The sequence below is a fragment of the Nerophis ophidion genome, linkage group LG26 (assembly GCF_033978795.1).
Source record: "Nerophis ophidion isolate RoL-2023_Sa linkage group LG26, RoL_Noph_v1.0, whole genome shotgun sequence".
NCBI classification, from domain to species: domain Eukaryota; kingdom Metazoa; phylum Chordata; class Actinopteri; order Syngnathiformes; family Syngnathidae; genus Nerophis; species Nerophis ophidion.
This window is the reverse complement of record NC_084636.1, coordinates 14,081,060-14,096,293: the sequence shown is the minus strand read 5'-3', so window position 1 is coordinate 14,096,293 and position 15,234 is coordinate 14,081,060. Positions and strand designations below refer to the sequence as shown.

General features: G+C 43.7%; 1 protein-coding gene across 1 annotated transcript in view; it reads right to left on the bottom strand.

Annotated features, from left to right (window-relative positions):
- Positions 1–15,234, bottom strand: part of scfd2 (sec1 family domain containing 2) — a 353,994-nt gene that overhangs the window by 87,775 nt on the left and 250,985 nt on the right. The gene's annotated exons all lie outside the window — the stretch shown is intronic.

The window sequence follows — 15,234 nt, the reverse complement described above, 5'->3', positions numbered from 1 at the left end:
AAGAGAGCTCCTATTATGACAGTCCCGACAAGGAAAAGGGGGCCTCTGGTGTGTTTGTTTTCCAAGAAGAAACCCGTGAACATGTGTGGCGCTTGTTGTTCCGAGCAACACGCCGGGCTTGAGTTACACACAAGCGGCAGAATGCACAGTGGGACACACACAGTGGGGACGTCACACAACAACGACGTAAGGAGTTAGAACTGAAGTCTTAAATCAAGGGTGTTCAAAGTGCGGCCCGGGGGGCATTTTTTAACGGCCCCACGGCACATTTTAAGAAAACAATTGAAAAAAATTAAAAACATAAAAAGTGGTATAAAAGAGCAAACGTGAAATGTAACAAAAAAATGTTGCAATGCTTATTACTCTTATAACACAAAGCTGCCATGCAGGCTGTTTCTTTCTTTAAAAAATTATAATGAATCAAAATCAATGTCATTTTGAATTAAGGCTTCAATTACGTCACATTAAATATTCCACTTTGAATGAATGAATGAATGGTTTATTTTGAGCCATGCAAACAAAACAAAAGAATGACATGAAATACAAAAGATATATATATATATACATTATTTTTACACCTACATTGAAAACATTACATCTGACTAATCTTTTGTAGATGTCAAGATTGGCTCAGAAGGGAGTGGGAAGAAGTAAACTTATTAGGTCCCACCCCTATACATATACAATATATATATACAATATATATTCAGATATTTTTTGGGGAAAATGTTGCATATTTTGTGTTCTGCCATATAAAAAATTGAGCTGTTTTTTTTTTTTTAAAGAATGGCCTAAAACAAACAAACAAAACATAAACAACAATAAACTTAAAATTGACTGATGTATCTGAAGTTGATCTCGAGATTATTGTGCTAAAAGTAAACAGTAAAAAAAATATTACAATTTATTTTTTAACACTTTAAAAAGTAGGACACTTTTGGATCCCCAATTATTTTAGTGGGATTTTATTTTAAGTGTCATTGCTCAAAAAATAATAATGAATCAAAATCCAAAATTGAGGGTCCAATTATTATATAATCTCAAATATTCCACCTAAAAAAGTTATTGGGGGAAAATGTTGCATATTTTGTGTTTTGCCATATGAAAAACTGAGCTGTTTTTTTTTTTAAAAGAATGGCCTAAAACAAACAAACAAACAAACAAAACATAAACAACAATAAACTTCAAATTGACTGATATATCGTAAATTGACCTCGAGATTATTGTGCTAAAAGTAAACAGTAAAAAAAAAAAAAATGTTAATTTATTTTTTTAACACTTTAATATGTAGGACACTTTTGGATCCCCAATTATTTTTGTGTGATTTGTTTTTAAGTGTCATTGCTCAAAAAATAATAATGAATCAAAATCCAAAATTAAGGGTTCAATTATTATATAATCTCAAATATTCCACCTAAAAAAGTTATTGGGGGAAAATGTTGCATATTTTGTGTTTTGCCATATGAAAAACTGAGCTGTTTTTTTTTTTTAAAGAATGGCCTAAATCAAACAAACAAAACATAAACAACAATAAACTTAAAATTGACTGATATATCTGAAGTTGATCTCGAGATTACTGTACTAAAAATAAACAGTAAAAAAATATTATAATTTATTTTTTAACACTTTAAAAAGTAGGACACATTTGGATCCCCAATTATTTTAGTGTGATTTGTTTTTAAGTGTCATTGCTCAAAAAATAATAATGAATCAAAATCCAAAATTAAGGGTCCAATGATTATATAATCTCAAATATTCCACCTAAAAAAGTTATTGGGGGAAAATGTTGCATATTTTGTGTTTTGCCATATGAAAAACTGAGCTGTTTTTTTTTTTAAAGAATGGCCTAAAACAAACAAACAAAACATAAACAACAATAAACTTAAAATTGACTGATACATCTGAAGTTGACCTCGAGATTATTGTGCTAAAAGTAAACAGTAAAAAAAAAAATTATAATTTATTTTTTTAACACTTTAAAAAGTAGGACACTTTTGGATCCCCAATTATTTTAGTGTGATTTGTTTTTAAGTGTCATTGCTCAAAAAATAATAATGAATCAAAATCCAAAATTAAGGGTCCAATTATAATATTATCTCAAATATTCCACCTAAAAAAGTTATTGGGTGAAAATATTCCATATTTTGTGTTTTTTCCATATTTTTTTCTAATGTTGATCAAGATATTTAAAACTTGCATAACAATAAAAATTATAATACTGAATAATGACACATTTTAAATAAATAAATAAATGGGTTGTACTTGTATAGCGCTTTTCTACCTTCAAGGTACTCAAAGCGCTTTGACACTACTTCCACATTTACCCATTCACACACACATTCACACACATTTTTAATATTTTTTTTTTTACCAAAACCCTTTGGGGTCCCCGGGATAATAACTGAGTGGAGGCCTAAATGTATATTTTTTATACATATATTGTATTGGTTTTTAAAATAAAAATTATGAAAACGGCCCCCGCTTGCTCTGATTTTTCAGTGTGCGGCCCTCAGTGGAAAAAGTTTGGACACCCCTGTCTTAAATGGATGATAAATTAACCTTATTTGTTTAACTCAAGGCTGCATGGAGTCGACACTAATTTCAAAAGTCTCACGTGAGTGTCCATGAAGTGACAATGACACACATTCTTTATTCGTCACTGCCTGGTTGTGTTGCATTATCAGGGCTCCAACACAAATTCCCAAGCAAATATTGTGTAAGCACTAACATATTAGGCTTGGCGAGAACATCTGGTTTATGTCATGAGATTTCGTTTTACAATAAAACATGGAGGGGGAGCATCATTTGGAGGCTCTTCTTATTGGGAGGGTTACTTCTACAGAGAGTAAAACCCTAATCTCATTTCAAAAACAGTTATCTCATAGGAAATAATGTAAAGTGAATTAATATGTTCCAGGGTGAAACTGTGTCTGTGACGGTTAGCTGGCATGGTGGTGATGCGGGTGCGTTCTCTCATGATGCAGTCGGACTTGGACACAGCGTGAAGGTAAGAAATTATGATTTATTTACACTAAGGAACAGGCTCTAAACAGAAAACTTGCACTAGGCACAAAAACGCAAAACAAACAGCTAGCATTGGAGCTAGAAAACAGTTCTTAACCACAATTGGGAATCAGCGTCGTCAACTGTTGCATGGAACAGAAACCACTAGGATGCGAGGACGAGAAAACGGAAAAGGCAGGCTTAACTAAGGAGAGTAATTACAAAGGAGGTGCAGGTCAAAAAGCAAGAGGCAGGTGACACTAATGCGTGAATATGGCAAAGGAAACAAACAGGAAGTGCCACCAGGAACTAAGGAAGACAAACACTAACAAGATGTAATACAAAACGCAACCAAAACCAGAACATGACATGATCCGGGCAGCGGATCACGACAGTGTCTACCATTCAACAGCCCATCACGTTTTAATAGTATAAAGTAGGGTTGTACAGTATACTGGTATTAGTATAGTACCGCAATACTAATGAATCATATTCGGTACTATACTGCCTCTAAAAAGTACCGGTCACCAAACCCCCCATCATCGTCTTGTCGTGTCATTCCTGGTTTACGAGCAGACGAGCATGTTCGGCAGCGCACAATCATGGAGTACTTACAAACAGACTATACGTGTCAACAGTTGAGGGAGAACGGACGCATTTTGGCTTAAAAACTAACAATAAAGGTGAAGTTGTAACACTGAAACGCCTTCAGGAAGAGGTGCTTTTTAAGACATGGTTAGCTAGCTAGCGGCTAAAGTTCATTTTCTGTCGGCAGTTTTCTAGCCACTTCTAAAACACTAAACCTCGCCTCCATGGCGACAAAGTAAGTAAGTTTCTTACAAGTATCATCCCTGCAGGATGAGGAATAGCTAAACATGCTTCACTACAAACTCTAGCTCACCGGCCATCTACACCTAACATCCACCGTAATGATACCAAGCACAGGAGCGTATCTAGTCGATACTACGATGATTACGTCAATATTTTTTGGCATCACAACATTTTCTTTCGCTTTTTTTACATTTGTATTATGTTTATAAATTCTGGAAATATGTCCCTAGACACATGAGGACTTTGAATATGACCAATGTTTGAACCTGTAACTACTGCAGTGTTTTAGCTACTTCTATATCACTAATCCTGGTCTCCATGGCGACAAATAAATTATGTTTTTTACAAGTACCATCCTTGCAGGACGAGGAATAGCTAAACATGCATCACTACACACCGTAGCTCACCGGCGTCACAATATAAACAAACGCCATTGTGGATCTACACCTGATATCCACTGTAATGATACCAAGTACAGGAGTGTATAGTCGATACTACTATAATTACATAGATATTTTTTAGCATCACAAAATCTTCTTTTGTTTTTGTTTTTTTAAATATACATTACTTCTATAAACTCAGGAAATATGTCCCTGGACACATGAGGATTTTGAATATGACCGATGTATGATCCTGTAACTACTTGGTATCGGATTGATACCCAAATTTGTGGTATCATCCAAAGCTAATGTGAAGTATCAAACAACAGAAGAATAAGTGATTAATACATTTTAACAGAAGTGTAGATAGAATATGTTAAAAGACAAAGTAAGCAGATATTAACAGTAAATGAACAAGTAGATTCATAATTCATTTTCTACCACTTGTCCCTAATAATGTTGACAAAATAATAGAATGATAAATGACAATATGTTACTGCATCTGTCAGCAGACTAAATTAGGAGCCTTTGTTTGCTTACTTACTACTAAAAGATAAGTTGTCTTGGATGTTCACTATTTTATTTAAGAACAAACTTGCAATAAGAAACATACGTTTAATGTACCCTAAGATTTTTTGTTACAATAAAGCCAATAATACACATTTTTGTGGTCCCCTTTATTTAGAAAAGTACCAAAATACATATTGGTATCAGGAGAACACTAGTATAAGGAAGAGTTATTTACTGTATAATAGAACTAAAATCAAGTAAAACTAATCACCCCTTGAAGATGCTCAAAAGTTTATAGAGTACATCAGATATATAGCATCTGTTTAATTTTTGTCATTAGTAGTTAATGCCTGCGATGTGGTAGCGACTTGTCCAGGGTGTACATCGCCTTCTGCCCGAATGCAGCTGAGATCAAAAAGGGACAAGCAGTGGAAAAATTAATGGATGGATGGATAGTAGTTAATGCATTTTTTGTATTGCTGACTCTGTCCTATATTTCAATATGTCAAATTTCAAGCTCCATGGTTATCATCACACTTGTCCTCCTTGCTGTCACACTCAGTGATTTTCATGTTTTGTGTCATTTCATGCATTATTAAATTGTCTTTGTCTGTTATTTATAACTGCTATATCTTTTATACATGACTTCAAAGAATGCTCTGTTAGTCAGCGGGAAAATCCACTTTAAATTTTGTTGGAACATTTTACAATAGGAGTGTTAATGTCAGCTATGATGTTAATACTAATTGAACAATTTTCAGTTTTTTCTTAATTGTATTTACCTATTGACCATAGTTTGACCTATGTTCTGTTGGCTTCAGCGTGTTTAATAAGCAAAAGGTGGAGAGTACTGAAGAAGACCCCCGCCTACTGTAATGTTTCTACAGCACTGGTGTTAAAGGAGGCCAGATCTGGTCCGCTACATCATTTTATAAGGCTTGTGAACGTCTGGAAATAATATATACGTCAATAAAAAAGCACCTTATCTTTTCTGACCAAATGTATTGATTCTTTCCATTTTGACAGGACAAAATATATGTACTGGATGCAATGGCATACATTTTAAACTAATATTTTCCAATTTTACAACAAATATAAATAAAAGCATACTTTCCACATATTTTTTTGTCAAAAATAAAACCAATAACTAAATATCTGCTTGACTTATGATATCAACGCAAGATATTCATCAAATTGTACACTGTAAAAATCATATTTACAGCAAAATTTACGGTGGTCTTCACAGCATATTACTGTTAATTGAAAAAAAACAAACTCTACCATTGTTTTTTACGGCAAAATCCTGTCGACTGAGCTGCCAGTTTTTTATACTTAAATATATACGATTGTTGTTTTTACAGTCTATTATTGTAAATGGTAAACTTGTACCACATTTTTTACAGGAAAAAACTGGCAGCTCATTTGCCAGGATAAAAAAACAAAACAGTGTTATTTTTTTGTTCTATCTACAGTACTATGTAGAGAAAATCATCGTCAATTTTACAATAAAAATCTGGCGACTAAACTGACGTTTTTTTCGGTAAAATAAAACGCCCAAAAAACAGTGGTACTGTTTTTCCATTTACCATAATATGCCATAAGAAACACTGTATATTTTGTATTTTTTATACAATTTTGGTGACGGAGTTGCAAGTTTCTTTTTTTTTTACTGTAAAATGTAAAAAAATTTCAGTGTACAAAAAAAATACAAAATGATAAAAAGCATAGGAAAATGTAACTTTGAAACATTAATATATAATTTTCAATTATATATATATATATATATATATATATATAGATATATATATAAAACGCACGCACACACAGTACAGGTCAAACATTTGGACACACCTTCTCATCCAATGGGTTTTCTTTATTTTCATGACTATTTACATTGTAAATTGTCACTGAAGGCATCAAAACTATGAATGCACACATGTGGAGTTATGAACTTAATAAAAAAAAGGTGAAATAACTGAAAACATGTTATATTATAGTTTCTTCAAAATAGCCACACTTTGCTCTGTTTATTGTTTTGCACACTTTTTGCAATCTCTCCATTAGCTTCAAGAGGTAGTCACCTGAAAGGGCTTTGACTTCACAGGTGTCATAGTGTTGATGCCTTCAGTGACAATCTACAATGTAAATAGTCATGAAATAAGAGAAAACACATTTAAATGAGAAGGTGTGTCCAAACATTTGGCCGTTGTGTATATATATATATATATATATATATATATATATACATACATATATATATATATACACACACACACACACACACACACACATATACATACATAAAAGTACGTATATACATACATTTACATATATCCATACATACATACATACATACATATATCCATACATATGAAGTGCAATGTGACCCTCAATAAAAACGAGTTTTACACCCCTGGTCTACAATTAAGTGTCTAAAAGTGTGGTGGACCCCGATAAATGATGGTCTTTACTGATGCAATTTCCATATTGGCCACTAGGATGCACTGTTGCACAACTATCCAATCCACAGTTTATGATAAATGCAACCCCCCCAATGTAAAAACAGACCACAGCCAGCAGAACTGTGTTGTATTTTCTCGCTCTCCTGAGGGGGATAAGCATCGCTTTTTCTTTCTTTCTTTTTTTTAAACAGCAGGGAGGTTGCGGACCAGATGTGAGGCACCAAAAACCTGCTAAAAACACAGTCCCTTTTCCTCCTCCTCCCCTACGTCCTCCAGTTTTAACCTCTTGAAGAAAAAAAAAAGTTGGGCCGAGCTCTGCGAAATACTCCAAGAAAAAAATAAATATATATAGAATGCCAAATGTCCAAGATCTGCCCTCTAGAATTTTAATGTCCTTCTCCACCCTTTCCTCCACGCTTTGTGAAAATTGGCCGGGTTGGTTTTCCTTTTTCTCTGTCCGCACAGAAAAAAAACATAACCTCCTTGGCGACATGGGTTCAACTTTCCGTGCGGCAAAAGCAAACAAACGCGCAGCATATGCAAGGAGAACAAAAGGGCGATAAAGCTGAAATTAATGTCGAAAAGACACAGGAGTCAAGTGACGGCAGACACATCATTTGGTCTCGCTTTGTTCTGCCACCATTGATCTTTGCTGCGCTCATTGTTCCTTCGCCATATTTCTTTTGCTAACTCGCAGCACGGCTGGCTGTGCGACAAGCTGGTTTGAGCGAAAAAAAAGCACACCACATCTGGAAGGTGCGGTCACTCGCACGACAAATGACGGGCCTGCAAGCTTGGCTGCGCAGGGCAGACTGGACTCCATCTGACTTTCACAGGACGCCTTTGGCCGCAACACACAAACAGACAGAATGCTTTATACTGCGTCTAAATCCAACCCCCCTTCCTTTTATCCAGCACCCGAGATGCCAAAATGAATAAAAGCTGCTCCAAAGTGAAATTCTCCAGCTCTCTACATGTCAACGCACGACGGCGCGATTAATAACATCGCTGACGGCTGCTTCCCATTTAGGTTTTTGCGGAATTTACGAGGCCAAAGCTGAGACTGGCAGTAAAGGCTGTGTCTGCATGAATTAAGTCAACAGGTATTCTCTTTGGAAAACCCAGGCACGGGCAACACAAAAGTGCTGATTCCAGCCAAGGCACGAGACACTTTAAAAAGCAGAGGTCTTCAACAGTGACCCCGTGGGGTCTGTGGAGGTACTGCAGGTGGGGTCGTAAAATATTGAGTTAACGTTAAGTTAAAGGCCTACTGAAATGAGACTTTCTTTTTTAAACGGGGATAGCAGGTCCATTGTATGTGTCATACTTGATTATTTCGTTATATTGCCATATTTTTGCTGAAAGGATTTAGTAGAGAACATCGACGGTAAAGTTTGCAACTTTTGGTCGCTAATAAAAAAGCTTTGCCTGTACCAGAAGTAGCAGACGATGTGCGCGTGACGTCACGGGTTGTGGAGCTCCTCACATCTGAACATTGTTTACAATCATGGCCACCAGCAGCGAGAGCGATTCGGACCGAGAAAGCGACGATCTCCCCATTAATTTGAGCGAGGATGAAAGATTCGTGGATGAGGAAAGTGAGAGTGAAGGACTAGAAAAAATTAAAATAAAAAATAAGACAAGGGCAGTGGGAGCGTGTGGAGGGGCGTGGTCGACGCGTCCCCTGCGGGCGGGGCATGTGCAGGAGCCGGCTGTGAAGCGATGACAGGTGAGGAGATTTCTCAGCTGGAACGAGTCATCTAATCACCTGTCTCTTTATCAGGAGGGCCGGAGGCAGTGAGAGGGGGTCGGAAAAAGACCAGACGAGACCCGGAGAGCCCGACGGAAAGGCTGACGAGCGCAAGCTGCAAAGCATCTCGGGAGGGTCTGAAATATTGTTTGTGGAAAAGTGGAAAAAATAAAACAGTGTCAAGCCAGAGTGGTGATTCCGAGTGGTCCTGAAGAATACGGGCAGGAAGAACGTCACAAGTGGCGCCCAACAGAACGAACCTGATATGTCCACCACGAGCCGCCTGGAGGCGCTTGGCCAAGTCTTGGCAGAAGTGGCGGCGGCATCACAGCAGCAGACGCTGGTGCTACAGGCACTGATGGACCGGGCAGAGGGGGCATCAAACCCGAGAGGAGGTACCATGCAGCGCATGGTAGAGACCGAGGACCCCCACGCATACCTTGATGTCTTCGAGGCCACCGCCACGGCGTGCGGATGGCCGGAGACGGGGTGGGGCACCAGGCTGCTGCCGCTCCTGGCGGGGGAGGCGCAGCGGGCGGCGCTGAGTCTCCCAGCGGCCGCCCGCATGGACTTTACGAACTTGCGGCAAGCCATCTTGGATCGGATGGGAAGCAGCCCAGAGGACCACCGACGCCCGATTCTGGGCCTTGACGCTGGGCCCCGAGGACAGGCCCTTCACCCTAGCGCAACAACTGCGGGATGCAGCGACCAGATGGCTCCAGCCCCAGGCAGCGGAAAGTCCGATGTTCGAGCTGGTGGTGCTGGAGCAGTTCCTCGCGGTGATACAGGCCCGGACCGCTGCCTGGGTGAAATACCACAGGCCCAGCGATCTGATGACAGCGGTGAACCTCGCAGAAGACCGCCTGGCGGTCCAGAAGGAGGCGGCTGCAAGACCCACACTGGCCCCACGGAGAAGACCCATGGTACTGGAGGCCGCGAAAACCCCGGAGCCACATCCCCGACCGGCGTGGAACGCGCCGACCAACGAGCAGGTTCCAGCGTCGGACACTCTCAAAAAAAAAAAAAAAGAGACACCCACGCACACACACGCCAGCAGTATTACAAGGGGGGGGAAATATAATCGTGCCTCTGCTTCTTGTTTTCAGGGTACCGGCGTTGCTGATGGCGGGCTTCCCTCGCAGACGGCACCGCGAACACCAGGGCAGGTGTGTTGGAGGTGCGGGCAGGCCGGTCACACGCGGCGGGAGTGCTCCGCAATGGAGGTGGGCCAGGTGATCCGGGTTGCCAGGCCTCCAACACCCTTCCCCGATCCAGGGGAGACGTACTGCGTCCCGGTAAGGGTTCAAGGGAGTACACACCGGGCTATGGTGGATTCGGGCTGTAAACAGTGCATGATCCACCAGAACCTGGTTCGACCCGGGGCATTGAGGCACGCGACACAAGGGAGGGTAATGTGTATACATTGGGATGTGCACACGTATCCCGTGGTGCCTGTCAAATCTGGCATCGGGGCCAAAAACATACAGTAAAAGTCGCCGTAAGCGCGCGACTGATGCACCCATTGATTTTAGGGACAAATTGGCCAGGGTTTAGCCAGCTAGTGGAACAATGTATGGGGATGCGTTCACGGGCTGTAGGACAGGGGAGTATCCGCGCAGTACTCAGTGGCGACGTGAGTTCATGCGGCGCTGTCGAGCGGGAACCGGCGGGGGCTTTGCGGGAAGCCCCCCTGTCCCCCCAGTGGAGACCCACGGAGGACTTTCCCCTCGAACAGTCCCGTGATGAAACTCTGCGCGCGGCCTGGCACCAGGTGGATTACATCGACGGTCAGCTGGTGCGGGTATTCCCCACTTTTCCATTATTAGAGATAGGCTATACCGAGTGACCCGTGACACTCAAACAGGCGAAGAATACACCCAATTGTTGGTGCCAAAACCCCGCCGGGAAATGGTTTTCCAGGCGGGGCATTGCAATCCCCTCGCAGGCCACATGGGGTATGAAAAAACACTTAATCGGGTCATGGTCCGGTTCTATTGGCCAGGCATCCGGGCAGACATACGCCGATGGTGTAATGCCTGTCCGGATTGTCAGCTGGTGAACCCGGCGGCCATCCCAAAAGCCCCGTTGCGGCCATTACCGCTCATAGAGGTCCCATTCGATAGAATCGGAATGGACCTCATCGGACCATTTCACCCAAGCACACGGGGATATCGATTTGTGTTAGTCCTAGTGGATTACGCAACCCGATATCCCGAAGCAGTGCCGCTGCGCTCCATCTCTGCAAAGAGTGTAGCACAAGCACTCTTTTCGGTCATCTCCCGGGTAGGGATTCCGAAAGAAATCCTTACTGACCAGGGCACGTCCTTTATGTCGCGCACGATAAAAGGAATTATACGGGTAACTGGGAATTCAATCTATCCGCACCAGCGTTTATCATCCACAAACGGATGGCCTGGTGGAAAGATTGAATAAGACACTGAAAACAATGCTCTGTAAATACATACACGAGGAAAAACCTAATTGGGATAAATGGCTGGATCCCTTGATGTTCGCGATGCGGGAGGCACCCCAGACCTCCCTCGGTTTTACGCCCTTTGAGTTACTTTACGGCAGGAGGCCGCACGGCGTGCTGGACCTTATTAAAGAAAGCTGGGAGGAAGGCTCCAGCCGCAGTAAAAATGATATTAAATACGTGTTGGACATGCGAGCAAAACTTCACTAGGTGGCGCACTTATCACGGGGAAATTTGCTCCGCGCCCAGCAACGGCAACAGCGCACGTACAATCGGGGGACCCATCTGAGGAAATTTTCACCGGGAGAAAAAGTACTTGTACTGCTCCCAACTTCCAGCACTAAATTACTGGCTAAGTGGCAAGGGCCCTTTGTGGTCACACGGCAGACTAGCGAGGTAGATTACGAGGTGCGGTGCTCGGACCAGGGCGGAGACATGCAAATTTACCACGTGAACCTGCTGAAAGCATGGAGGGAGGCCGAGCCTGTCTCCATGGTGACGGTAGTGAAGGAGGAGGAGGAGCTGGGGCCAGAGATCCCGCGCTCCGCCTCTCCCCCTCCTCTTCCTTGTGATGACCAGCTCACATTGGCACAAAGAGCGGAGGTTGCTGAATTACAGCGGCGCTATTCAGATGTGTTCTCCGCGCGGCCTGGGCGCACGAACCTCATCTGCCATCGCATTGAGACCAGCCCGGGGATTACGGTGCGGTCTCGCCCCTATAGGCTTCCCGAGCACAAGCGCAAAATGTTGCGGGACGAATTAAAAACCATGCTGGAGTTGGGAGTAGTAGAAGAGTCCCACAGTGCATGGTGTAGTCCCATCGTGCTAGTAGGGAAGAAAGATGGGTCTATACGCTTCTGTGTGGATTACCGCAAGGTGAATGAGGTGTCACGTTTCGACGCATACCCAATGCCTCGGGTCGACGAGCTCCTGGATCGGCTAGGCACTGCGCGTTTTTTTTCCACACTGGATTTAACCAAGGGCTACTGGCAGATTCCCTTATCGCCAGAGTCCCGGGAAAAGACGGCCTTCTCCAAGGCTTATACCAATTTGTGACACTCCCGTTTGGCTTGTTCGGTGCGCCCGCGACGTTCCAGCGCCTCATGGACTGGGTGCTGCGACCCCACGCGGCCTACGCAGCCGCATACCTGAATGACGTCATCATCCAGGGTAACAGCTGGGAAGAACATCTGCAGTGGGTGGGGGCGGTGCTCGAGTCCTTGAGGCGGGCAGGGCTCACCGCCAACCCCAGGAAATGTTCAATTGGTCGGAGGGAGGTACAGTATCTGGGGTACCACTTGTGGGGGGGACAAGTGCGACCGCAGGTTGAAAAAACGGCGGCGATCGCAACATGCCCACCCCCCAAGACGAAAAAGGAGGTGAGGCGGTTTTTGGGCATGGCTTCATCCCCCGATTCGCGGACTTGACCAGCCCACTGACCGACCTCACCCGAAAGGGTGCGCCAGAACTGGTCCAGTGGACGGAGCAGTGCCAGCAGGTGTTCGAACAGGTAAAATCTGCACTCTGCGAGGAGCCGGTACTGTGCATGCCTAACTTCTCCATCCCTTTCTGTCTGCAGGCGGATGCGTCGGAGCGGGGGCTGGGGGCGATGTTGTCGCAGCAGATGGGGGGCGTCGACCACCCCATCCTATACATCAGCCGGAAGCTCTCGGACCGGGAGGCGAGATACAGTACGGTGGAGAGAGAGTGCCTCGCGGTCCGATGGGCAGTCGGGGCCCTCCGGTATTACCTGTTGGGGCGCCCCTTCAGCCTCTGCTCGGACCACAAGCCGCTCCAATGGCTCCACCGCATGAAGGATGCCAACGCGCGGATCACCCGGTGGTACCTCGCATTGCAACCCTACAACTTCCAGGTAGTCCATCGGCCGGGTACGCAGATGGCCGTGGCCGACTTCCTCTCTCGCCCCTCTACGGGGATGGGGGGAGTGGTCGCGGCCGTACGGATGCCCGGCCTTAAACTGGCGGTGGAGGCATGTGGAGGGGCGTGGTCGACGCGTCCCCTGCGTGCGGGGCATGTACAGGAGCCGGCTGTGAAGCGATGACAGGTGAGGAGATTTCTCAGCTGGAACGAGTCAACTAATCACCTGTCTCTTTATCAGGAGGGCCGGAGGCAGTGAGAGGGGGTCGGAAAAAGACCAGGCGAGACCCGGAGAACCCGACAGAAAGGCTGACGAGCGCAGGCTGCAAAGCATCTCGGGAGGGTCTGAAATATTGTTTGTGGAAAAGTGGAAAAAATAAAACAGTGTAGCCAGAGTGGTGATTCCGAGTAGTCCTGAAGAATACGGGCAGGAAGAACGTCACAGAGCGATTCAGATGTTATTAGACACATTTACTAGGATAATTCTGGAAAATCCCTTATCTGCTTATTGTGTTGCTAGTGTTTTAGTAAGATTATATGGTCGTACCTGTACAACCTGAGAGTCGGAGGGGTGTGGCCACGAGTGTGGTGACCGGCAGTGTCTCCGAGGGAAGCCACGTTTCTTGACGAGGCAAGGCAGCCGGGCTGAGATTTTTTTTTTTTCCTCCTCCACGGTGTAAGTATCCGACGGTCGGGGGCGGCCGGTGGGAGGAAGCAAGAGAGTCCGTAGCTGCAGGAGGAACAACGCAAGCTATCCGCTCATGTCTACGGTAAGAGCCGACTTATTACCACTATTTTCTCCCCGAAACCTGCCGGTTGACATGTGATAGGGAACCATGTTCGCTTGACCGCTCTCTTCCATAGTAAAGCTTCACCGTCATCTTTCGGGAATGTAAACAAGGAAACACCGGCTGTGTTTGTGTTGCTAAAGGCGGCCGCAATACACTGCTTCCCCCCTACATCTTTCTTCTTTGATGTCTTCATTATTAATTGAACACATTGCAAAAGATTCAGCAACACAGATGTCCAGAATACTGTGTAATTATGCGATTAAAGCAGACGACTTGTGGCTGGGATCGGTGCTTGACCAAAATGTCCACTAAGTCCGTGACATCACATGCAAGAGTCATCATACCGCAACGTTTTCAACAGGATACTTCGCGCGAAATTTTAAATTGCAATTTAGTAAACTAAACCGGCCGTATTGGCATGTGTTGCAATGTTAATATTTCATCATTGATATATAAACTATCAGACTGCGTGGTCGGTAGTAGTGGGTTTCAGTAGGCCTTTAAAGTACCAATGAGTGTCACATATACACTAGGTGTGGTGAAACTAGTCCTCTGCATTTGACCCATCCCCTTGTTCACCCCCTTGGGAGGTGAGGGGAGCAGTGAGCAGCAGCATTGGCCACGCCCAGGAATTATTTTGGTGATTTAACCCCCAACTCCAACCCTTGATGCGGAGTGCCACGCAGGAGGTAACAAATCCCATTTTTAAGGTCTTTGGTATGCCTCGGCCGGGGATTGAACTCACGATTTACCAATCTCAGGGCGGACACTCTAACCACTAGGTGTCTGACTTTTACATATACACTGTATTGCCAAAAGTATTTGGCCAATCACCTTGACTCACATATGAACTTGAAATAAGATCCCATTCCTAACCCATTGGGTTCAATATGATGTCGGTCCACCTTTTGCAGCTATTACAGCTTCAACTCTTCTGAGAAGGATGTCCACAAGGTTGTGGAGTGTGTTTATAGGACAATTTCACCATTTTTCCAAAACCGCATTGGTGAAGACACACACTGATGTTGGTCGAGAAGGCTCTTCTAATTCATCCTAAAGGTTTTCTATCGGGTTCAGGTCAGGACTCTGTGCAGGCCAGTCAAGTTCATCCACACCAGACTCTGTCATCCATGTCTTTATGGACCTTGCTTTGTGC